Here is a 24,771-nt window from a genome sequence, read left to right as displayed (position 1 = left end):
ATCCCCGCCGCGGGCTGGTGCTGCCGGGAGCGACGTCCCGAGCCGACTCGGCATTTCCCAGGGGAAGCCGCAGCCCGGCCCCCACCGCCCGAGCTCCAGCCTCGCGGGACGCGCCCAGGCCCCGCCCACCACCTCAGGTAGGCCGTCGGCGCCAGCCAATCCCGCCGAAGCCTGGGCGCGGAAGGCGGGGCTTCCCTGGCCGGAAGTGACGTGCTGTGCTTGGCTGGCCGCGGAGTCCGCCGAGGCTCTTGGCGGCGGCTGAGGCGGCCGGGAGGGAAATGGCTCGCACCGCGGCTGCTGCGGCGGCTCGGGTTGTGGTGGAGGCAGAGGCTCGGGCGCCGTGAGGTGAGGAGCGGTAGGTGCGGCGGGGGCCGGTGCCGGGGGCCCCGCTGTGCAGGGGCCGCGAGGGGCCCGGGGGCGCCCAGGATGGGAGGGTCCCCTGCCGCGGCCCCCGGTCCCGGGCGCCCGCCTTGACCCTCTCTCTGGTACTCTTGGCGTCGCCTCAGCCCGACTCACCTCCCCCGGGCCCTGCTTCCACCCAGGCCGTGTCCGGCCGCCCCGCCTGAGGGGCGAGGGGCCCGCGCCCCCCGTAGGCCCCTCTTGGCGGGGCGCCTGGGAGTTAGTTTCGCCCGCGGGCGGAGGGCAGAGCCCCCCCTTGTCCTTCGGTACCGGGTCGGAGTCCCTGAGGCCGGTCCTGCCCTCTTGTTGAATCGTTCGCTTCTGGCGAAGTGTGTGGCACGTCTGGGTCGTCTCCCCGCACCCCCTCCGCCTCCTTGTCCCATCTCCAGCTTTGGGGATAATGTCTTTTTGTTTTTGTTTGTTTGTTTTTGTTTTTCTTCTTCACACTTTTTCCCATTTGCTGCCTTTTTTTTTTTTTTTTTTTTTTTTTTTTTTTTTGCCGCGAATCCACTTGCTTCGGGAGAACAGTATTATTTAAGTGTGTGTTTAGTGCATCATCTTTCCGGGAGTGCGGTCAGATGAAAAATATTTGCTTCACTCTTCCTGAGTGACGGAGGAACAATACAGAATCGAAGAAGGGGAGGAAAAAAAAAAAACGCATACTTCTTTTTCCTCACTAAATGGTTTGGCTTTAAAAAGGAGATTGCTCTAGTTGTGGAAATTTCTTCGGGGGGGTGGGGCGGGAGCAGGGCTTCACGAGGGAAATGAGGAAGAAAACTGAGGGAGGAAGAAAGTGTGGGGATAAAGCATGTGGAAGAGAGCGCCTGTGGTAGTTCCTTCCCTTCTGTTAATTAGCCGGATAGAAGTTGAGGTTGTGGTTTTATTTTTAATCTGGACAGTGGGTGCTGTAGGGAAGGAGATCTTCATCTTTGAACAACATTACTTATTATTATTTTTTTGAAGATTTTGTTTATTTATTCATGAGAGACGCACAGAGAGGGAGAGGCAGGCTCCATGCAGGGAGCCCGACGTGGGACTACATCCCGGGTCTCCAGGGTCAGGCCCTGGGCTGAAGGCGGCGCTAAACCGCTGAGCCACCCTGGCTGCCCAACAACATTACCTATTAAAGAGGTACCCTGAAATTGTTCCAGGTGGGTGTCGGACCACCCAAAAGCTCTGCTGGGAAAATTGTTTAATATGTTGTGTCAAAGCCACAGATTATAAGAGAGGCAGAAAAAAGAAAGGTATCAGAAGAGCCGCAGACATTAGTATAGAGGGGGGAAGCCTGTTTGGAGGTCCAGAACACTGATTCCAGAAGAGACTTTGTACCTTTGCCTCCTTGGCTTGTGATTAAGTCTCCACAGGAGACTCCTTTGAGCGTTGTGCCACACTCGGTGTTAGTACCTACTCTTACTCACCATGGCAAATTAGACTGAAGTGCTCTAACTGAGGTCTATGCAGTTGAAGATAGTTGCTTGTTTCATATTAAGACCATTTTTTGAATACCGAAAAGCATTATGACTGAGAATAGAGAGATTTTGTTATTTAGCTCAAATTAATTCAAAAGTAGATATGTAGATATCAAGCATATATATATATATATAACTACTACAAGTAATTTTGCCTGAATTTATTTTTTTTATTTATTTTTTTATTGGTGTTCAATTTGCCAACATACAGAATAACACCCAGTGCTCATCCCATCAAGTGCCCCCCTCAGTGCCCGTCACCCAGTCACTCCCACCCCACCCCCACCCAATATTGCCTGAATTTAAAGATTCTGAAGCATTTTTTTTTCTTACAAAAATCTGTTTTGTATGCATGTTGCTTGCATCGTTCGTTTCTTGGCAAGCAATGTATTTTAATGTTTTCATCCATAGGTTTCACAACCTTTCCTGTTTCATGGAACATAAAAGTTTTCGCGACTGCACTTACAGGAGTTAGTAACTAGAAGTTTAGATAATTAGCTGTGTATTAACCATTTGATTCTGTTTCTCCCTTCTGCCATGAACGGTTCTAAAATTTTCAGTTGAAGATTGTTGCATCAGTTCCATGTCCAGGAATCTTTCTTTAATCTAGCACAATGTTTTTGCACTTGTAAGCACATTGAATAAGTGAACTTACACCTAACGAGGGTGTTGAATTTCTCAAGAGTTCAGAGTTCTTATCAGAGCATCAGACCAAACTATTCAGAGCAGCAGTGCAAAGGACTTTTTTTCTTTTTTTTTTTCAATGCTTTGTAACTTGTTACTTACTTTGAAAATGTAAATTATCCATTTTATTATATTTGCCATGTTAATGCAGGTAAATGATAAAGGTGAATGTTTCAGTACATTTGATTTGTTGTAGGAGGGCTAAGCATTAACCTTCTGAAAGATTTTGTTTTCAGAGGGCCTGCAAGGATGCCTGGCACTGCAGTGGTTTGAGGGATAGAAAAAAATGAGACACACAGATTATGACAGTATGTTTATAAGGGCAGCAGTAGGTCCAAAGTACTGAAAAGAATGTGATCACATGGGCTGGAGAAGGGGAATGAGTGGATCTGAGGAAGGGTGATGCTCAAGTTGAGTCTTAACGGATTAATTTCTTCCTTAATGAGAGTGGAATAAAGGTGATCAGGTTCTGGGGCACCTGGGTGGCTCAGTCAGTTCTGCATCTGCCTTTGGCTTAAGGCAGGATCCTGGGGTAGAACCCTGTGTCAGGCTCCCCACGCAGGGGGGAGTCTGTTTCCCTGTCTACCCCTCCCCTTCACTGGTACTCCCTCTCACTTTCTCTCAAATGAATAAATAGAATCTTAAAAAAAAAAAAAAAAAAAAAGATGACAGAAGTTCCAGACCTTGCTGTGATACTACCAAGCAGTGAGACGCTAACTAAGAGGCTTACTCTGGTATCCATTTTTTTTATTTGAGAGTTTATATCTAAATGCTGTCCAGTAGAAATACTAAATGAGAACCACATATGTTAAGATATTTTACTTTTTTTTTTTTTGATAAGTCTTTGAAATCTGATGTCCATCTTACACTTAAAACATCACACTTTGGACTAGCCACATTTCAAGCACTCAGTAGCTGCTTGTGGTTAGTAGCTAACATATGGAATAATGCAGATAGGCAGTATAAAAGCTCTGCTTTCCTATGGTGGATTCCTGCTTAAAAAGGAAAAGCAACTCCTGTAAGAAATATATTACCAGTAATTTGTAATTTCTCATCATTTTGATAATATTCATACTGAATCTTTTATTGGAATTATTGTCATACTTGGGAATGATATTGTTATGGGATATCTTTCAGGTTGTTCACAGGGTTAAGTTTGAGACTAGAAGAAAATTTGTTTTTCCTGTTCTGCTGGAGTCACAGTTTTGGTAACTCGGTGCATTTATATATGTGTTGTATCCTTTTGTCTACAATCTGTTATTTATAACTGATGGAGCGTGCACATTGATAATTTAGGCAGTTAACAAGGAGGTTTATACAATTTTAAACTACATTTTGGGTTTCTTAAAATTTTTAATTTAGCTATTTGGGTACAAAAGCGAGTGGGATTTTTTTTTTTCCTTCGTCTTTTAAATAAGTTTATGGTCCTCACTTTCCAGATGAAGAATTCTAGTCTCAGGAAGAATAAGTAGCTGGATCATGACTACAGTTAGTGAATGGCAGAACCAGGTTTTGAGCCCTGATATGGTGGGGTTCAAGCCCCTTGTTTTGCTTCCCTGTTCCATCCACACTGGCTGACTGCAAATGGGATTTTTAAACACTCTTGATTTTAATAGATTCAAAAGCAATTATTATTGGCTTAACAATATTTATCTTTTTTTTTTTTTTTCTTCAATTCTTTACACCCAATGTAAGATAATCAAGAGTTGCATGCTTTTCCCCACTGTGCCAACCGGGTGCCCCTTCAGTAAAGAGTTTAGATCTTAAGCTGTTAGTGTAGGAAGAAGGGGATGAGGTTTCAGGGACAGTTATTTCAATGCATAGGGAACAACTTGGGGGAAAAACTTAGAGAAAATAAGATAGAGGTTTATGGAAGGATTTGCAGGTTTGTTTGAAAAGATAAGGACAGACAGGTGAAGTAAGAGATGAGAATAAGTTGACCTCTGCAATAAAGAACTTACAGGCCAGTGGACAGAACTTTTATATTATTTGAGTAATTTAGGAAATCTTAGCACAGACTGTGAACTTGTTGCTTACGTAGTGTGATTAAATTGGCTAATTTGAATTTCTCTACATCCTTATCAACACTTATTTTCCATTTTAAAAATTTTAGCCATTCTAGTAGATATGAAGCGGTATCTCATTGTGGTTTTGGTTTGCATTTCCTTAATGCGTAATGGTATTGAACATCTTTTCATGTGATTATTGGTGATAAGCTGCCTTTTAAAAAAAAAGATTTATTTAGAGAGTAAGTGAGCGTAAGTGGGAGAGTAAAGAGGACTGAAGGAGAAGTTCGTGACTGTAAACGAGCAGCAGAGTAATGCTAGTGAAATGAGTATAGATTTGATAAGGAGTTTGAGTATGAGAAAGGAATAGACAATGATAAGAAAATTGGTTAAAAAATTTGCAGTATGGGAAACTTAGTTGAAACAGGCTATTTAAAAACAGGCTATTTAAAAAAAATTTTTCCTATAAAAACTTTTGAAAATATATCAGTGGAGCCAGGAAGGCATTAAGTATTAAGGTTCTGTTATGGGGGCATAAGACGACAGAGTGTATGACTCTTGATTTTGGGGTTGTGAGTTGCATCCCCATGTTGGATGTGGAACCTACTTTAAAAAAAAAACACTAATAAAGTTCTGTGGCTGTGGAGAGAGAGGGGAAAAGCAAAGACAATAGCCTCTTTCAAGATAAAAGGGTAGGGACAATGAGAGAAGACAATGGAGGGAAATGAGTGCAGATACTTTGCCTTCTGGTGAGGTGGGAAAAGAATGTGGATGTTGGAGTGATAGACACAGAAAAAATACCTGTCTAATTAGGAAACAGGAAAACATTTTTTCAAATATTTTATTTGTAGTTAGGGAATTATGGGAAGCATGTATTTTCCCCCAAGATAAGCTCTGAAGGAGACCTAATTATTATCTATAAACAAAACCATAGTGCTGTGAGTATCCATAACCAGGTTGATTTATGAAGTCACTGTATATGTGTTCATAACATAATTTATAACTGTTCTAACCTTTCTTTTTAGTTCAGGCTAAATACGTTAGACTACAGTGCTGAGTTGGGAAAAGGTGGTCTTTGGCTTCCAGCATGTAGCCTGGATCTCATGACATTTATCAGATAGGAATTCTACTTGTATTGAAATATATAACATGACCCTGTAACTATTTAGAGATTTAAAAAAAAAATCAGATTTATTGAGGTATAATTTACTTATAGTAAAATTCATTTGTTTTAGGTAGCAACCTTCGAAATTAAGAGATAGTGACAGCATTTAACTGCCACCACCACAATTAAGAAACAGAATATTTCCTTTTTTTTTTTTTTTTTGAAACAGAATATTTCTATTGCTCCAAAAAGTATCCTTTCTCCTTTGTAATCAGTCCCTTTCACTTACCTTCTAGACAACTGATATTTTTTTTTAACTTTTTTTTAAAGATTTTATTTATTTATTCATGAGAAACACACACAGAGAGAGAGGGGCAGAGACACAGGCAGAGGGAGAAGCAGGCTCCATGTGGGGAGCCAGACGTGGGACTTGATCCCAGGCCTCCAGGATCATGCCCTGGGCTGAAGGCGGCGCTAAACCCCTGAGCCACCCAGGCTGCCCAACAACTGATATTTTTTATTCCTGTTTATTTTTTGCTTTTGCTGAATGTCCTGTATATATTCAGCCTTTTTAAAAAATGGTCATCTGCAACTCAGAGGAAGTCATCCCTCCCCAAAAATTTCTTTTTAGTTTTAGTTTAGTTTATTTATTTAGTAATCTAAATACCTTGAACTCACGACCCCAAGATCAAGAGTCACACACTTTTCTGACGGAGCCAGCCAGGCACCCCAGCCTTTTGAGTCTGACTTCTTTTACTTGGCATAAAGCTTTTGAGATTCAGTGAAACACCACATTTTGTGTATCCATTTTTGATAGACATTTGCATTGTTGCTAACTTAGCTATTGTGAATACTGCTATGAGCATTAGTGTACACGCTAATAGACACTTTTGGATGTATATTTCTAGGAGTGGAATTGCTGGATCATATGGAAATTCTATGTTTAATTTATTGGGGAAACACTAAAGTGTTTCCAAAGTGGCTGCACCAATTTACATTCCCATCAACAAAGTATGAGGGTTTCAAGTTCTTTGCATCCTTATCAACACTTATTTTCCATTTTTAAAATTTTAGCCATTCTGGTAGATAATGAAGTGGTATCTCATTGTGGTTTTGGTGTGTATTTCCTTAATGAGTGAACATCTTTTCATGTGATTATTGGTGACAAGCTGCCACATTTTTTTTTTTTTAAGATTTATTTATTTTAGAGAGAGAGTGAGCATAAGCAGGAGGGGCACAGGGAGAGGGAGAGAGAATTTTAAGCAGACTCCATGCTCAACATAGGGCTCAATCTTAGGACCCTGAGATCACAGCGTGAGCTGAAACCAGGAATCAGACATTCATTTTTTTTCTTTTATTTTTTTTAATTTTTATTTATTTATGATAGTCACACACACAGAGAGAGAGGCAGAGACACAGGCAGAGGGAGAAGCAGGCTCCATGCACCGGGAGCCCGACGTGGGATTCGATCCCGGATTTCCAGAATCGCACCCTGGGCCAAAGGCAGGCGCTAAACCGCTGCGCCACCCAGGGATCCCAGGAATCAGACATTCAACTACCTGTGCCACTCAAGTGCCCCAATAAGCTGTCTTTTTTTTTTTTTTTTTTAAAGATTTTATTTATTTATTCATGAGAGACACACAGAGAGAGAGGCAGGGACACAGGGAGAGGGAGAAGCAGGCTCCATGCAGGGAGCCCGATGCAGGACTTGACCCCAGGTCTCCAGGATCACGCCCTGGACTGAAGGCGGCGCTAAACCACTGAGCCACTGGGGCTGCCCATAAGCTGCCTTTTTTTTTTAATGGTATGAGTATACTGATTTCCAATAATTGGAAAGATATAATACATATATGTATTATTAGCTGCCTGTTATAAACTAGGCATAAATATATTATTTGGTTTATTATTATTTTTTTAAGATTTATTTATGATTGAGAGAGAGAGAGAGGGGCAGAGACACAGGCAGAGGGAGAAGCAGGCTCCATACCTGGAGCCTGATGTGGGACTTGATCCCGGGACTCCAGGATCTCACCCTGCGCCAAAGGCAGGCGCCAAGCTGCTGAGCCACCCAGGGATCCCCCTATTATTTGGCTTAATCCTGACAACACAAATACGATCTTTTAAGATAAGAAAACTAAGACAAAAAAAAAAAAAAAAACCTAAGACAAAGGGAGATTAAGTAGTTTGCCTAAGATTACACAGTTAAAGAGTTCTGATATTTGAGCCTCAAGTCTTGTTGCTGCATCATTTTCTTTTCCTTATTATCACTGTTCTGTAAAACTACCAGTTTAATGCAGTTAGTGTCATTTGAAAACAAGATTTTCTTAGCCATAGAAATTATGGAATTTTGGAGGGAAATTCTAGAATAATGTCAGTTTTTCATTATTATTACCTGTTTGGGGGTTCTCTGTTGTAATTCAGTTTTATGTTTTCCTGTCTTAAGCTATGTTGGAAATGGAGGCATATACCATAACATTTAGCACAAAAGCTTACTGTTATTTGTCATGTTGGAATTGGGGTAATGTCAGAGTATATTTAATGATTCATGTTAAATGAATGGACAATAAAGTAGTTCAAAGTTCAGTAAATATCTTGACAAAGCAGTACTACTGTTGGGATTTTGAGTTAGATTGAAAACTGCTTTGTCAGTAAAATATCTTTTAACAGGAATCTCATGCTGTAACTGTATTTCCCATTCCATGCCCCCTCCCAAACAATGATACAGATATGCAGATATAGAATGCATTCTTGATGAATGCCCTGTTGAGAATCTTTTATATGAAGATTCTATTTGTAGAATGTTCCTCCTAAGAGCTGAGGGTAATATAATGACTGTCAGGGAGAATCAAGCCCTTTATTAATTGCTTGTAGTACTTGGGCAAAGCATAATTATAAAGTGTGTTATGGAGGTTAAAGGATGTGGGAGCTGGCTAGGCTTATCCATCTTTAAATTTGGGAAGCTTAAGAAGGCTCTTGGCTTTTCCCATGACTCACCCTTTATGTACAGGTTATTCCAATTTCATCTTTTCCTTGACTACACCATTAAAAATAGTATCCCCTCCCCCCAATTAAATCATTCTTTATGACATCACTGTTATTTCCCTCATTTCTTTTACTGTCTAAGCTTAACATCTTTGCTTGTTTAAAGGAAACCATTCTTCATATCTCCATTGCTGCCAACCTCATTCAAGTAATTTCTAGTTGTTTTCTAGATTATTTCAGTTATTTATTAATTGGTCTCCTGGTTTCTGTTTGTGTTTTCCATATGTCTTTTTTCTGCAAAGCAAATGGAAATCTTTGAATGTTGTAAAGCTCACATGAATGTCTCTTACACACCTTTTTTTTTTTTTCCTATCACACCTAATAATTGAGTGTACAGTGTTTTTCCTTCTTGGAAATACAGTGCTTAATTAAAATTCATATCGATAAATGTAGATTTTAGAATATTTTTTGAGAGAATATTTTTTATTTTTGCTAATTGAGTTTGGTGATTTAGCTTATTATTTTTATCATTCCAACCGAAAAGAAAAAAGTTTCACTAAAAATCCAGAGTAGGGATCCCTGGGTGGCGCAGCGGTTTGGCGCCTGCCTTTGGCCCAGGGCGTGATCCTGGAGACCCGGGATCGAATCCCACGTTGGGCTCCCGGTGCATGGAGTCTGCTTCTCCCTCTGCCTGTGTCTCTGCTCCTCTCTCTCTCTCTGTGACTATCATAAATAAATAAAAAAATTAAAAAAAAATAAAATAAAAAAATAAAAATCCAGAGTAAAATTAGGTTTAAATAAAAAAGCTTGATTGTGTCATACCCTAAACTAGAAATACAGGTGTATATCTAACATATCTAAATTTGGAGTAAAGATTTAAATTCTCCTAGTCATTATAGAAACTTACCTGTTTTTTTTTTTTAGAAAAAAATTTTTTTCTGTATATTAGATTGTATTTTTCTGTATATTAGATTGATTTGACCCTAACTCCACAATTACCAGTAAGAACTGAAGCCACTTCTTTCCAAGTAGTCACTTAATCTACATTACTCTGTGATCATTCACTAATATATTTTTATCCTGCTTGGGCTTCACTAAACTTCTTAGATTTGTTTGGTTGATGTCTTTCTTCACTTGCAGAAAGTTCTTCAAATATTCTTCAAATATTTTTTCTGTTTCATTCTTTTTTTTCTCTCCTGGGACTCCAGTTATGTTAGACCATTTGAAATTGTCCCATAGACATGCTGTTTTCTCTCCCCTCTTTTTTTCCTCATAGTTTGGATGTTTCCTCTTGATTCGTCTTCAGGTTTGCCAATCTTTTCTAATGCTGTTCAGTCTAATTCTTCATTTCTGATTTATTTTTCTAGTATTTCTATTTGATTCTTTTTTTTTTTTTTTTGTAATTTGTGTCATTCTGCTGAAACTGCCACCCCCTCCCTTTGTGCATCTTCATTTTTTCTACTACATTTAGTATTTTCATCCTAATTATTTTAAAGTTCCTCTTTGATAATTCCAACATTTGGGCCATCTCTGTATCTGCTTATTTTGACTGTTTCTTTGACCATGGGTCGCATTTTCTTAGTCTCATAATCTTTGATTATATATTAGCACAACTTAAGTTTCTTTTATTCTGGCAGGCCACTAAGTTGAGAAAGTCTGATTTGCAAGTAAGATGGGTCTGTACTTTGTTGTGACTTTGATTCAGTTTACCGCTGGGTTGAAGTACTTTGGATGACACTGATGAATTTCTCTTCAGGAGTATTTGGGATCTGAACACTGATTTGATTCTAGAGATTTGTTTTACAGCCTAGCTGCTAGTTTTTTGTTTGTTTTTAGGTTGCTGGAAAGTCTCTTTGTTCTCTATTTTGTTCTTGGTTTTCTGTGTCTCAGAGATCTCTATCTTGCTGCCCTTAGCGCAGCCTCTGGAGGGCATCTATCTTTCATAAAGAGCTAGAATACTTTGGAGCGCTTTTTTCTCAGCTCTCCTGCCCCATCCCCAGCTATTGGTAGCCAAAAGTTTGGAGTGCCTCTGGTGGATCTTTCCCTCCTTACCTGCCAGTCCTCCTCTGGAGGGTGACTGCCTTATACTTCAGGTAGGCTCACATGCTTCAGGGGGAGCTCTTTCAGCTCTTTTGCCCTGTCTCCATCTTTCAGGGAGGTGCCTGAAAGTTATTGTCATGACTTCAGGTCTTTAGTTTTACATAGGTAACGCCTCAAGATTCATCTTTAGTGAAATTGCTCTGTCGAGCCCAGGGCCCATATTTCTAAGCAATAAGCAGACATGAATTATATTGTCCACAAGTACTTCAAAATAGTAATGTGTTTTGGTCTGACGGAGAGGACCATGTGGCTCTGAAAAACAATTCTGAGAGTAATACATAATTTTATTCCCTCAAAGAAAGAAGTTAATGGTTTATAATTTGGCACATTTAAGATGACTTCCAAATACTTTAAATGAAAATAATGCAGTAAGAGTAGCTTAAAGGGCAGCCCAGGTGGCTCAGCGGTTTAGCGCTGCCTTCGGCCCGGGGCATGATCCTGGAGACCCGGGATCAAGTCCTGAGTTGGGCTCCCTGCATGGAGCCTGCTTCTCCCTCTGCCTGGTCTCTGTGCCTTTCTCTCTCTCTCTCTCTCTCTCTCTCTCTCTCTCTCTCTCATGAATAAATAAATAAATAATTTTTTCTCTCTTTTTTTTTTTCTTAAAAAAAAAGAGTAGCTTAAAAATCTATGGTATTTCTTAGTTTAGAAATACTCATTTTTGGTAAGATATTTTTATGTACTTTTAAGTATCTTACAGAATACTTGAGGCACTCTACAATAAAAAATTGCTTCCTAATCTGGTGCATATTAGATTAAATTTCATTTATTTGTTTAACTAACATTTGAATGAAAGCTTGCTTGTTCTAGGGTTGTTCTAGGTGCTGGGGGGATATAGGATGAGCCTAACAGATAAATCCTACCTTCATAAAATTTATAGCCTAGAGGGGGAAAGCTAGACAATAAAATATATATGTAAAATCTATAGTACATTGGATTGTACTAAATGCTAAGGAGATGGTGAGTAAAGTGCATAGGCAGTGGAGTTAGAAAAAGTTGCAGTTTTAACTTGATTATCAAGGAGGACTTTACTCCAAAGTCACCTTCTCAATGAAGATGTGAAGGTGAGAGTATGCCATTCAGCTATCCAGGGGAAGAAGAGCAGTCCAGAGGGAACAGAAGAGCAAAGGCTCTGAGTGAGAAGTATGTACTTGAGGAACAAGGAGGCTAGTTGGACAGTAGCAGAGAAGAGAGTTATAGGAGAGAAGTAATAGGGGACCAGGTATTAGAGTGCCTGGTGGACTGTTGTAAAGATTTTGCCTTTCCTTTGAGTAAGATAGGGAACTGTTGAAAGTTCTGAGTGGAGGGGTAAGAAGATCTAAGATTTTCAATATCACTCTGGCTGCAGTGTTAAGAGTGGTCTGAGGGTGGAGGGTGGAAGTTTGGCAGAAACAGATTGGATAGCTATTCAGTAATCCAAGCAACAGATAATGGCTGGTCTAGGATAGTAGCAGGAATATAAAGAAAAAATGCTCAGATTCAAGAAATATTTGAAGGTGGAGCCTATAAAATTTTATGTACATATCAATAACTATTTGATAGTTACCATCAAACATTGGCTGCCTTCCTGACAAGCTATAATCGGATTAAGATTTTCTAATCCAATTCAAATAAGATAAATTTGCTGGATATACCATACATTGGTGATAGTGTGCAGTCATCTCTTGCCGATAGAAGTATGTATTTTTAAATGTTGTATTTTATTTTTTTAAAGATTTGTTTATTCATGAGAGACACAGAAAGAGAAGCAGAGACATAGGCAGAGAGAGAGGGAGCTTCAATCCCGGGTCTCTAGGATCGCGCCCTGGGCCAAAGGCAGGTGCTAAACCGCTGCGCCACCCAGGGATCCCAAAGTTGAGCTTTTTATGTTCATATAATTTGCCACATGTGAATTAAAAAAAAAAAACCCCACAGATCTATTAATTGTAGGTGTTGTTAATTTTCACATCCCATGTATAATATAGTTATGAAAATATGTAAAATATTTAAATTTAAAACATAGGGAGTGGATTTTTTTTTTATTGTGAAATAACCCACAGAAAAGTGCATAAAGCATATATGATTATTTAACAAGTAATTGTAAAATAAAGACTTGTGTAGGGATACCTGGGTGGCTCAGCAGTTGAGCATCTGCCTTCGGCCCAGGGCGTGATCCTGGAGTCCCAAGATGAAGTCCCACATCAGGCTCCCTGCATGGAGCCTGCTTCTCCCTCTGCCTGTGTCTGTGTCTCCCTCTCTCTCTCTCTCTCTCTGCCTCTCATGAATAAATAAAAAAAATATTTTTTAAAAAATAGACTTGTAAACAATCAATAGGTTATGAACCAGAACATTGGATTTCATAAGTCCCAATGTACTTATCCTTGATCAGGAATCTCTCTCTCCCTCCATGAATAACCACCATGCTAACTTTTGAGAATCCTTTCCTTTTCTTCACAGTTTTACCATTATGTAAATATTCTTTTTTTCTTTTTTTAAGATTTTATTTATTTATTCATGAGAGACACAGAAAGAGAGGCAGAGACACAGGCAGAGGGAGAAGCAGGCTCCATGCAGGGAGCCTGACGTGGGACTGGATCCTGGGTCTCCAGGATCACACCCTGGGCAGAAGGCAGGCGCTCAACCGCTGAGCCATACAGGCGTCCCTGCTGTTTTTTCCTTAGAGTTCTAGTTTGTTCATTGGCATTACTATATAGAATTCCACTGAATGAACTGTGATGTAAGAAAAAATAAATATTTGGTCTTTGTGCCTGGTTCCTGTCGTGCAACTCCTAAAGCCCTTGGAATTTCCAGAGTTTCTTTTGTATGCTAATGAAATTAATAGTGTTTGGGATCCCTAGATAGCAGGATGTAGCTAGTCGCCAGAAAGACTGAGGCATGTTTAGAGAATTGGAACTTTCAGTTTCATCGTCTGACCTCTGGAGATGAGAGAGGAAGTGGAGCTTGAGCTAATGACCACTTCCAGGTTAGTTCCTATATGGGACTGTTGTGGGCAATGTTATTTGAAGGTTCTTATGATTATCTTTCTTTTTAATTTGTAAAAGTTATTTATCTAGGATTTGAGTCCTTTGGTTATGTGTTAAAGATATCTTTCTGTGGCTTGTTTTTATCTTTGGTGTCTTTTGATAAATAAAAGTTCTTGATTATAGTCAAATTTATTTTTCTCTTATGGTTAGTGCTTTCCATCTTGTTTTAGAAATTTTACCCTTTTCTGATTCTGGGTTTTCTTTTTACAGTTAGACATTTGGTTTGCCTTGAGTTGATTTTTGCTTATGGGGAGAAGTAGGAATCCATTTTGTTTTCCCTCCATTTGTTCTAGCTTCATTTATTGAAAAGGCAGTTCTTTCTCTGTGTTCTGATATGCCACTTGTCTTAAATCAGGTGTCTCTGTACGTGTGTTTCTGTTTTTGACCTCAGCCTGTTACTAGATTTCTCTTCCTGCATAAATATCATATTATCTTAAATAAAATTAGTTTTATAAGTCTCTATTGGGTAGAGCAAATCTTCCTTTGTTCTTTTTTTTTTTTTTTTTAAGATTTTATTTATTTACTCATGAGAGACAGAGAGGCAGAGGCAGAGGGAGAAGCAGGCTCCATATAAGAAGCCCCATGTGGGACCTGATCCCAGGACCACGGTGTCACGCTCTGAGCTGAAGGCAAATGCTCAACTGCTAAGCCACCCAGGCATCCCTACCTTGTTCTTTTTCAAGAGGGTTTAGTTATTTTGGCCCTTTTGGTTACTGAATAAACTTTATTTTTTTTTTTTTTTTTTTTTTTTTTTTTTTCTGAATAAACTTTAGAATCACCTTGTCAATTTCTATTTCAAAAGCCATTGAATTTTGCTTGGGATTTCATTGAGCCTATAGATTTCAGGAGAGGTGACATCTGTATAAAATTAAGTTTTCAAGTTTGTAAACATGGAAAAATATCACTTACATTCAGATACTCCTAGTATTTGTCAGTAAAGTTTTATAATTTCCCCCACAACTTGTTGTTACATGTATTGCTAGTTGGGGGGTTTTATGTGTGTTACTGTAAATACTGTGTTTTTGAACATTGCCTTTTTTTTTTTTTTTATTTTTATTTTTTTTTTTTAATTTATGATAGTCACACACAGAGAGAGAGAGAGAGGCAGAGACACAGGCAGAGGGAGAAGCAGGCTCCATGCACCGGGAGCCCAACGTGGGATTCGATCCCGGGTCTCCAGGATCGCGCCCAGCGCCAAACCGCTGCACCACCCAGGGATCCCCCGAACATTGCCTTTTTTAACCATTTGTTGTAGGTTTATAGAAATACAATTGATTTTTGTATATTGGCATCATTTCCAGTAATTTGCTAAAATCTAGCATTGCTATTATCTATATATTCTTTTGAGTTTTTATCTGCACACAATACTTTATTTCGTCCTATTTAACCCTAAATTTTCTTTTTCTTTTCTGTGCTGTCTAGGAGTCTATAAAAGTGTTGAATAGAAGTGGTGGTGGGCATCCTGGTTTTTGTTCATGGTTAAACAGGGAAGTTTTCAGGATTTTATTATTAGATAAGATTTTTTTGTTGCTACTCATGGTCAAATAAGGAACTTCTGTTCATAATTGGCTAAGCCTATGTATTGAGATCACCATATGCTTTTTCTATTTTAATTCTTTAATTATTTATGTGGTAATTTGCATTTTTAAAAAATATTTTATTCATGAGAGACGCAGAGAGAGAGGCAGAGACATAGGCAGAGGGAGAAGCAGCCTTTTTTTTTTTTTCTGAGAAGCAGCCTTTTAACTAAGGTCTGTCCTAGTATTCTTGGTACATATTTTTAAAGTATGTAATTTCTAATTGTTCTACAATTGGAAAACAATATTTCATAGATAAGTGTGTTTATAATCGGCCAAATAGGATTACAAAATTGCAAAAAGATTAACTATTTAAGTGTAAAAAAAAAAAAGAATCATAAAGCCAAAATAACCCATGGAATTTCTAGTTAACCTCAGCATAAAGGCTATGATTCAAAGCCTTGAAAGAATATTTAAATACATATTCATTAAAAAAAAACCTTTTTGGTAAACAAGCACCACATAATTCCTTCATTTCTTCAATAAATATTTATTATTGGGTGTATACTAGATGCTGAAAAACAAAATAAAAATAACCATTAGGGGTGCCTAGTTGGCTAAGTCAGAGGAGCATATATCTCTTGATCTCATGGTCCTGAGCTTGAACAACAGACTGGGTGTAGAGATTACTTAAATAAACAAACTTAAAAAAAAAATTAACCACTAAAAATGCCAGTGGAAGCACAGTTGGGTTAAGGATATGCCTTCAGCTCAGGTCAGGACTCCCAGGATTGAGTCCACCATCGGGCTCCCCACTCAGTGAAGAGTCAGCTTCTCCCTCTGACCTTCCCCCTCTTGTGCATTCTCTCTAATAAATAAATAAATAAAATCGTTTAAAAAAAATGAATGAAAAAACAATAAACCTACAGGCACATGGGTGGCTCACTTAAGTGTCTAGCTCTTGATCTCAGCTTAGGTCTTGACCTCAGGGTTGTGAGTTTAAGCCCTGAGTTGAGCTCCATGCTGAGAATGGAGCCTATTAAAGGAAAACAATAAATCTAGAAAAAAATGTTTGCTGTGCATTTAACAGATAATTTTACTAATACATAATGATTCATAAAGAAAAATCCTATGAGAAAATGGACAGAGCCCCAGTAGCTCAGTGGTTTAGCGCCACCTTTAGCCCGGGGCCTGATCCTGGGGACCCGGGATCCAGTCCCGCATCAGGCTCCCCGCATCAGGCTCCCTGCATGGAGCCTGCTTCTCCCTCTGCCTGTGTCTCTGCCTCTCTCTGTGTGTGTCTCTCATGAATAAATAAATAAAATCTTAAAAAAAAAAGAAAGCTGTATGTTACCTATGGGACTTAAATTTTTTCTTCCCCATGAGACTCCTGGGTGGCTCAGTGGTTGAGCGGCTGCCTTTGGCATCGGGTGTGATCCTCGGGTCTGGCATCAAATCCCACTTTGGGCTCCCTCCAAGCCAGCTTTTCCCTCTACCTATGTCTGCCTCTCTCTCTGTATGTCTCTTACGAATAAATAAAATCTTAAAGAATTCTTTTTCTTCCCCTACAAATTAACTAATAGACATTGGAAATGTTTTATTTTATTGACTTGAGGGAAAGGATGATTTTCTGGAAGATACATTTTTCTTTATCATCCAGAAATTAATGCTTGTTCACCATGCTTTTTGTTCCTTTCCTTATTAATTCTAGCTGTAAGTTGTCCAATAGCCACCATTGGCTTTTGAACACTTGAAATATGGCTACTCTAAGTTGAAATGTTTAAGTGTGAAATATATACCATGTTTTGAAGACTTAATATAAAAAAAAGAAGGTAAAGTGTCCCATTCATATATTTATATTGGTTACCTAGGCAGCCCGGGTGGCTCAGCGGTTTAGCGCCACCTTCGGCCCAGGGTGTGATCCTGGAGACCCAGGATCAAGTCCTACGTTGGGCTCTCTGCATGGAGCCTGCTTCTCCCTCTGCCTGTGTCTCTGCCTCTCTCTCTCTCTCTCTCTCTCTCACTCTGTGTGTGTGTGTCTTTCATGAATAAGTAAATAAAATCTTTAAAATATATGTGTATATATACATATATATAAATATATATATAGGTTACCTATTGAAGCAACAGTCTTTTGAATATATTGGATTAAAGTATATTGAAGTACATCATTAATGATTTCATCTGTTTCTTTTAATGTAGTTGTAAAAGATTTTAAATTTGGTATGTGACTTACATTCCGTTCCTATTGAATAGTGTTACTTTAACCTATCGTCACTCAACAAACACCTGAACATTCTTTAATTTTTTTCTTTTTGACACAGTTATATAGTGCTTAATATCAAAGTACTTGGTTACTTTTGGCAGATGAATTCTTTCGTTCCATGAATCAGAGATAGGAGAATGTTGTCTACTGGAGTTTTTCCTTTTAGAACAGATGAAGCTACTCTCTCCTATTTTTATTTAAGATTTTTACTTTTTATTTATTTATTTTTTAATCCTTTTTTTTTTTTTAAGTTTTTATTTATTTATTCATGAGAGACTCAGAGAGACACAGGCAGAGGGAGAAGCAGGCTCCATGCAGGGAGTCCCACGTGGGACTTGATCCCAGGACTCCAGGATCACACCCTGGGCCAAAGGCAGGTGCCAAACCACTGAGCCACCCAGGCGTCCCAGATTTTTACTTTTTAAAGTACTCTATACACCCAGTGTGAGGCTCAAACTCACAATCCTGAGATAAAGAGTTGCAAGCTCCACTGGTTGAGCCAGCCAGGCATCCCACCTCTCCTGTTTTTAGTTTTATTTTGCCATCTCCCTCCTAGTTTCCAAGATAATTTTTTCTGCTGCCACTTGTTTATTCTAAACGCAACCACACTGACACCTGGCTGGCTCAGTGGTTGAGCATCTGCCTTCGGCTCAGGGTGTGATCCCAGGGTCCTTGGATGGAGTCCCACATTGGGGTCGCTGTGAGGAGCCTGCATCTCCCTCTGCCTATGTCTCTGCCACTCCTTCTGTGTCTCTCATTAATAAATAAATAAAATCTTTTATTTTTTTTTTTTTTATTTTTTATTTTTTTAAATTTTTTTTTTTTAATTTTTATTTATTTATGATAGTCACAGAGAGAGAGAGAGGCGCAGAGACACAGGCAGAGGGAGAAGCAGGCTCCAGGCACCGGGAGCCCGATGTGGGATTCGATCCCGGGTCTCCAGGATCACGCCCTGGGCCAAAGGCAGGCGCCAAACCTCTGCGCCACCCAGGGATCCCTAAAATCTTTTAAAACATAAACTCAAACGTGATTTTTCTGTTTTAGTTGACTTATTAATAAATAAGCTCCTTTTTTTTTTTTTAAAGATTTTATTAATGTATTCCTGAGAGACACAGAGAGAGGCAGGGACAGGCAGAGGGAGAAGCAGGCTTCATGCAGGGAGCCCAATGTGGGACTCGATCCCGGGACAACAGGATCACACCCTGGGCCGAAGGCAGGGGACAAACCATTGAGCCACCCAGGAATCCCCTAAATAAGCTCTCTTAGTGTGTTTTTTTGTGTTGCAGAATTTGAACTTCTCTTTGGTTTAAAAAAAAAAAAATGTTTTAGGTTCCCTAATTGTTGAGGTATTCAACAACTATAGTAGAAGTTTGAGAGTAGAAGATAAATAAGAATTCATGCCCTTGGGCAGCCCCTGTCGCTCAGCGGTTTAGTGCCGCCTTCAGTCCAGGGTGTAATCTTGGAGACTCTGGGATCGAGCCCCACATTGAGCTCCCTGCGTGGAGCCTGCTTCTCCCTCTGCCTGTGTCTCTGACTCTCTCTCTCTCTGTATCTCTCATGAATAAATAAATAAAATCTTAAAAAAAAAAAAAAAGAATTCATGCCCTTGATGAAACAAATTTGCTAGTCATGTGGTGATAATAAATCAATAAGTTGGCACATGTTATAACCAAATAGCATTAATTGCTTGGATTTAAGTTCTGATCTTGCCACTTGCTAGCTACTGTGAACTTGGGCAGATTATATAATTGTATGAAGTCTTTTTATTTGTATACTAGAGATAATAGTAGCTACTTCATGTAAGTTATAAGGATTAAATTAATACATTGCTTTAAGTTGTGTTTGGCATTTAGTGTCTATATATCTCTACATAAAGTTTATATAGGTGAATGCCTATACGTGTATGTACAAATAAAGATATATAGGTTCTTGCCATAGTTTTACGAGTATTTTCTATGGTTACTACATTGTTAATTTTTTTCTTTTTAAAAATTTTATTTATTTATTCATGAGAAACAGAGAAAGAGAGGTAGAGACACAGGCAGAGGGAGAAGCAGGCTCCATGCAGGGAGCCCAGCGTGAGACTTGATCCTGGGTCTCCAAGATCATGCCCTGGGCCGAAGGCGGCACTAAACTGCTGAGCCACCCCGGCTCCCCCTGTTAATTTATTTTTAATGGTGGCATAGTATTCAGTTCCATGGGGTGCCATTATTTATTTTTCTGAGTTTCATTTTCATTTTAGAGGAGAAATATTTGCATTGTGGAACTCAAGTCATTATTTCTCTATTTTCTTATTTTTAATTTTAATATCTGAAAGTATTTAGATGGGTGGCAGGACTGGCTTGGTTTTTTTCTTTTTTCCCTGAGATTTAAATTTAAATTATAAATGAATGTCTACCACAGAAGGAGCCAAGAGCTTTTAAATTAATTCTTTTGGGTCTGCAAATGGTATCCCAAAGTTTAACTGAATAGTTTAATTGCCCTCTTTTGAAGAATTTAAAGTAGCTACAGCCTTGTGATCATCACTGGGTAGCTCTATGTTGGGAAATTTTGGCAGATGGTATACAGTCATCATTCAAAAACTAGTTATATTGTCTTTTCCAGCTGAATTAGGAGAACATTAGCACTGAAGTTTTGCATTTTGAATGAGCATGTGTGAAATTGTTTCCTGCTAAATGTTTGTCATCAAATGATGTTTTATTTTAAAAAATTAATGGAGCATGTCAGTCAGTGTAGCAGTCTCAGAAAAATAGTTTAAGCACTGGGTTACTTTTGGACAGTCTTTTAAGTCCTTTATTACCATTTGAGTATGCATAATACACTTTTTGGAAAGCTAAAATATGGTAATTCAACTGTTAACCAAGAGCTCACTTTTTACTATATAGAGTTGAATTTTCTTTAGCATATACTGCTTTGGGTTGCTACTAGGGATAGAGCAAACAAACGAATTGATGATGTGAAAAAATGCCACATTCACTGTTAAAATATTTTTCAAACTATTTTATACCTTTGTCAGTGAATAAGAGATAACATTAATTTGAAATATTTGGCGGGGCACCTGGGTGACTCAGTTGGGTCAGCATCTGCCTTTGGTTTGGGTCATGATGCGAATCCCCAGCATCAGGCTTCTTGCTCAGTGAGGAGTCTACCTCTCCCTTTGACCCTCGCTCCTCATGCTCTTTCTCATTCTCTTTCTCTCTCAAATAAATAAATAAAATCTTTTTTTTTTTTAATTCGGAATGTGTTCTCTATTGAATAAACTATCTCAAACTCACTTAAAAAAATCCAGACTTGCCTCTTTTTTTTTTTTTTTTTTTAAGATATTTATTTATTCATGAGAGGCAGAGAGAGAGAGAGAGAATCACAGGCAGAAGGAGAAGCAGGCTCCACGTAGGGAGCCCGACATGGGATTCAATCCCGGGTCTCCAGGATCACTCCCTGGGCTGAAGGCAGGCACTAAACCGCTGAGCTACCCAGGCATCCCCAGATTCCCCTCTTTAAAAACAATGTCGTATCATTACCAAATATGGTAGCCAGGAAAATAAATAAATTGGCATTATGCTTACGGGAAGATGAATTGCAGTTCAGTATCTTCTCTTTGCAAAATGTTTTGTTCTAATCCTTCTGATTTTCTGAAAAATAGACTGTGTTGTGGTGTTCATTAACAGGCAGTTAAACTTAATTTCTCCCATCATATATTCCAGTCATGTGCCATGTGAAATCTCTTCTTCAGAACTGTCCAGTAGCTCTTATTCCCTTTTTGAAAACACATGTTCATTAAATTAAGCTCCATATATATTAAGCAGAGTGCTTTTAAATGTTGTAGGGAAGAAAGAAAGTAGGTGTCTGTACCTAAGAAGTTTATTCTAGTCTGTTGGGTAGACATACAGGTTACAGATTTTGTGTTCAGAGGTTTTTAGTTATTATAGGAGAAAGTAACTTTAAACCAGTTTAAGCAAAGAGAGGAGTTTTTTGGCTTACATAAATGAAAAGACTGTCCTTGGACATGGGTTGGATCCAGACACTTAATGTAATACCCAGAATTGATTTCATTTTATCATAGCTCTGCTCTCTTCTGGCTTGGATCCATTCTCAGCATTTCCTTCAGTGGTGGCAAATCGGCCACAGCAATGCCAGGCTTATATCCCGTCAGTTTTATCACCTTAAGTGATAGGCTTCCTTTCCAAATCGTTTCAGAAGTCTTGGGATTAACTTTTAATTGGCCAGACTTGGATCCTTTGGTGTGGTTGAGGGTGGGAGGATAGAGAGTAAGGATGTTCCAGCCCTATTTGAACTAGATGGAACAAAAGGGAGATGACAGGGATCCAAAAAGGAAGTTACAGATTCTACTACCAGAAAAAAGGATATTGATGAGGCAAAAACAGCATAGTCTATGAAAGTTAAAAGTTTTATTTGAGCTAAAAAGGTAGTTTCTAATAGGAGTTGTTTAAGAAAAGCTTCAGACAGGTGGCTATTTTTGAATTGGGCCCTGAAGGACAATTATAATTTTTCTAAGGCGGAGTGAGTAAAGAAAGGACTTTCTAGGTCACTCATTTGAGAAGTTTGGCAGTGAGCGGAGAATATTAAAATGGAAGCTACTGGAGTCTGAAGAGGAATGCTACGATTTTTTTTTTTTCCACCTCAGTATGGAGAAAATTTGAGCATTTTTATGATAGAGGAGCAGAAGCAAGTTAAGAGAAAATAATGCAGAGGAGGTAGTCACTAAGAAAGAAGTAAGGGAATTCAGTGGGATTAAGGATGTAAGTGGAAGGGGGCAGAATAAGGAAGGAAAAGGGAACTGTTTATTCTCTGAGGACACTTGAAGGAACGTGGTAGTGGTGGCTGTGGAAGTTAAAACAGAAATTTGCTGTTAAATTGGTAAGAGGCTTCAGTTTTGCTTTCTAAAAGTAAGAAGAAAAGATTGATCAGTTATCTACTACTGTGTAACTATTCCTAAATGATTTTGTTGGTTAGCAATTTGGTTTGAACTCAGGCTAAGTGGTTTCTTCTGCTGGTCTTTCTTTGGGTCACTAATGTAGGTGTGGTCATTTGGACTATGGATGAATGAATGGTCTAAGGTGGTGACTTTGCTTGTATTTGGTGGTTGGTGATGACTCTTGGCTGGGCCTTTTTCTTCTTGTGTTCTTTCTTCTTCTATGAGAATTCACATGGCAGTGGCTCTACTCAAAAGAGGAAAAGCTAAAGCAGTCAGGCTCTTAAGAACTTAGAACTCCCCACAGTGTCACTTCTTCCATATTGTATTGGTCAGTGCAAGTCACAAAGCCAGCTCAGATCAAGTGGAGAAATAGACCCCACCTCTTTATGGGAGAAGAAATAAAGTAACTATAAAGAGGAAGTGTGTACTGGAATAGGAGGAATTTGTACCTCTTCTTCCTCATTCAACATTTTGTGAAAATATTCAGTCATGCAGCCAAATTGAAAGGATTTCTTTCTTCTTTCTTTCTTTCTTTCTTTCTTTCTTTCTTTCTTTCTTTCTTTCTTTCTTTCTTTCTTTCTTCTTTAAAGATTTATTTATTCATAATGGATATATATATATATATATATATATAGAGAGAGAGAGAGAGAGAGAGAGAGAGGGGCAGAGACATAGGAGGAGGGAGAAGCAGGCTCCATGCCGGGAGCCTGATGCAGGACTCGATCCCGGGACTCCAGGATCGCGCCCTGGGCCAAAGGCGGGCGCCAAACCGCTGAGCTACCCAGGGATCCCCTGAAAGGATTTATTTCAAAGTGAAAACCACATACCTACCAATTAGATTAGATTGTTTTATTAATATTTTCTTGTACTTTATCATGTTTTATCCATCTATCCCTCTATCAAATAATCAACTTATATTTTTTTTTTATGCATTTCAGAGTAAATTATAGACATCAGTACTTTCCTCTAGGTACTTTGTATATATTTAGTAATAGTCAATATTTGCTTATAGTTTTTTTCTTGAGATGAAATGTTTACATACAATGAAGTATACATATTTTAAGTGTACATTGTGTCTGGTTTTGCAGTCTAGCACAGAAAGGAAAAATTTGGAAAAGCTTTTCATTGAAATGCCTCAGGAGTTCAGCTGTAGTTGTATAAAAGATTTGCAAAGGATGTCTTCCTTGAATATCTCTTCATGTCCTCATCACTAATAATTTTTTTCATTTAGTATTACCTCAACACTTAGGATTTTCATTTGTATTACATTAATTTGAATTCACGTTGGGGTTTCCCTACCTCCTGTCATTAAATTTTTTATTTCACATATACTATAGAAGCTCTCTTGATTTCTAGGTGTTCAAAATAGGTGAATCTCAAATCAGTTTAGGTTAATAATAGATGTCATTTATTTAATGCTTATGCTCAAGGCCAATGTAAGCACTTTTTAGTTGCATTGTTCCACCTAATCCTTGTAATTTAGGAGATAGAGACTTTTTCATTTTAAAAGTTAGGAAACTAAGGCACGTGGAAAAGTTTTCACTTGCCCAAGCTCTTACAGCTTCATAAATCAAGCTGATGTGACTCCAGAACCCAAAATTAATCCCTGTGTCCTATTGATTAGAAGCAAGAAATGTGCCTTGTTACACAGTAGCTAACTAGTCCTTTAATTGGTCATCTCGCTTCATAGGGTAATTTTGATCTGAATTGTGTTTATCTTAAATAAGATTATAAATTTTTATCAACTGATCAATGAGAAAGTTTAATAAACTATTTCTTCTAGTTTACAAATATTTTAGCAATTTAAAAAGGAGAAATTTTAGTATTAGTTCTATTTTCTTAAACTCTGTGCCTAATATGAGCTTCGAACTCATAACCCCAAGATCAAGAGTCAGCTCCACCAACTGAGCCAGTCAGGTACCCCTGACTGGGGGTAGTTAACTAATGATTTAAGTACAAATAATCCAATAGAAGCATGATCAAAACTATATGACAAATTAAGCTGTAGTTTAACTTTTAAGTGGAGTATTGCAGCTTCTTATAGCTTTAACATTCTTATTATTCTAATCTGTTACATTGTACATAAATAGTTGTAGACTATAATAAACCCTTAATCAGTTTTTCATATGATGTTTTGTTAATAGTTTCTTGGTTTTATTAATTAGATATTGAATACTTTTATTGCTAAATTGGCTTAGGAGTAATTTAACAAATAGCAAAAGACTGAAACCATTTTGACTTGCATTTACATAATGGTAAACCCTGTTCAAACTTTTGAAAATATGTG

The 24,771-nt window shown here is 38.5% G+C and overlaps 1 protein-coding gene across 4 annotated transcripts in view; it reads left to right on the top strand.

Moving 5' to 3' along the window:
• The first annotated feature begins 209 nt into the window (after window positions 1-209).
• The window catches only part of PIK3C2A (phosphatidylinositol-4-phosphate 3-kinase catalytic subunit type 2 alpha), a 116,207-nt gene continuing 91,645 nt past the window's right edge, over window positions 210-24,771 (top strand). For 2 of the 4 annotated variants that reach the window (XM_038569171.1, XM_038569168.1), the window contains exon 1: window positions 210-345. The gene's annotated coding sequence lies outside the window, so the exon portion shown is untranslated. Of the gene's footprint in view, window positions 356-1,382; window positions 1,551-24,771 lie in introns of those variants that run through there. The other 2 variants (XM_038569170.1, XM_038569169.1) reach the window with 2 other exon arrangements.

Source organism: Canis lupus, chromosome 21, assembly GCF_011100685.1.
Source record: "Canis lupus familiaris isolate Mischka breed German Shepherd chromosome 21, alternate assembly UU_Cfam_GSD_1.0, whole genome shotgun sequence".
Taxonomy (NCBI): domain Eukaryota; kingdom Metazoa; phylum Chordata; class Mammalia; order Carnivora; family Canidae; genus Canis; species Canis lupus.
Note: the sequence above shows the minus strand (reverse complement) of the source record. Positions and strands in the feature narration are given on the sequence as shown.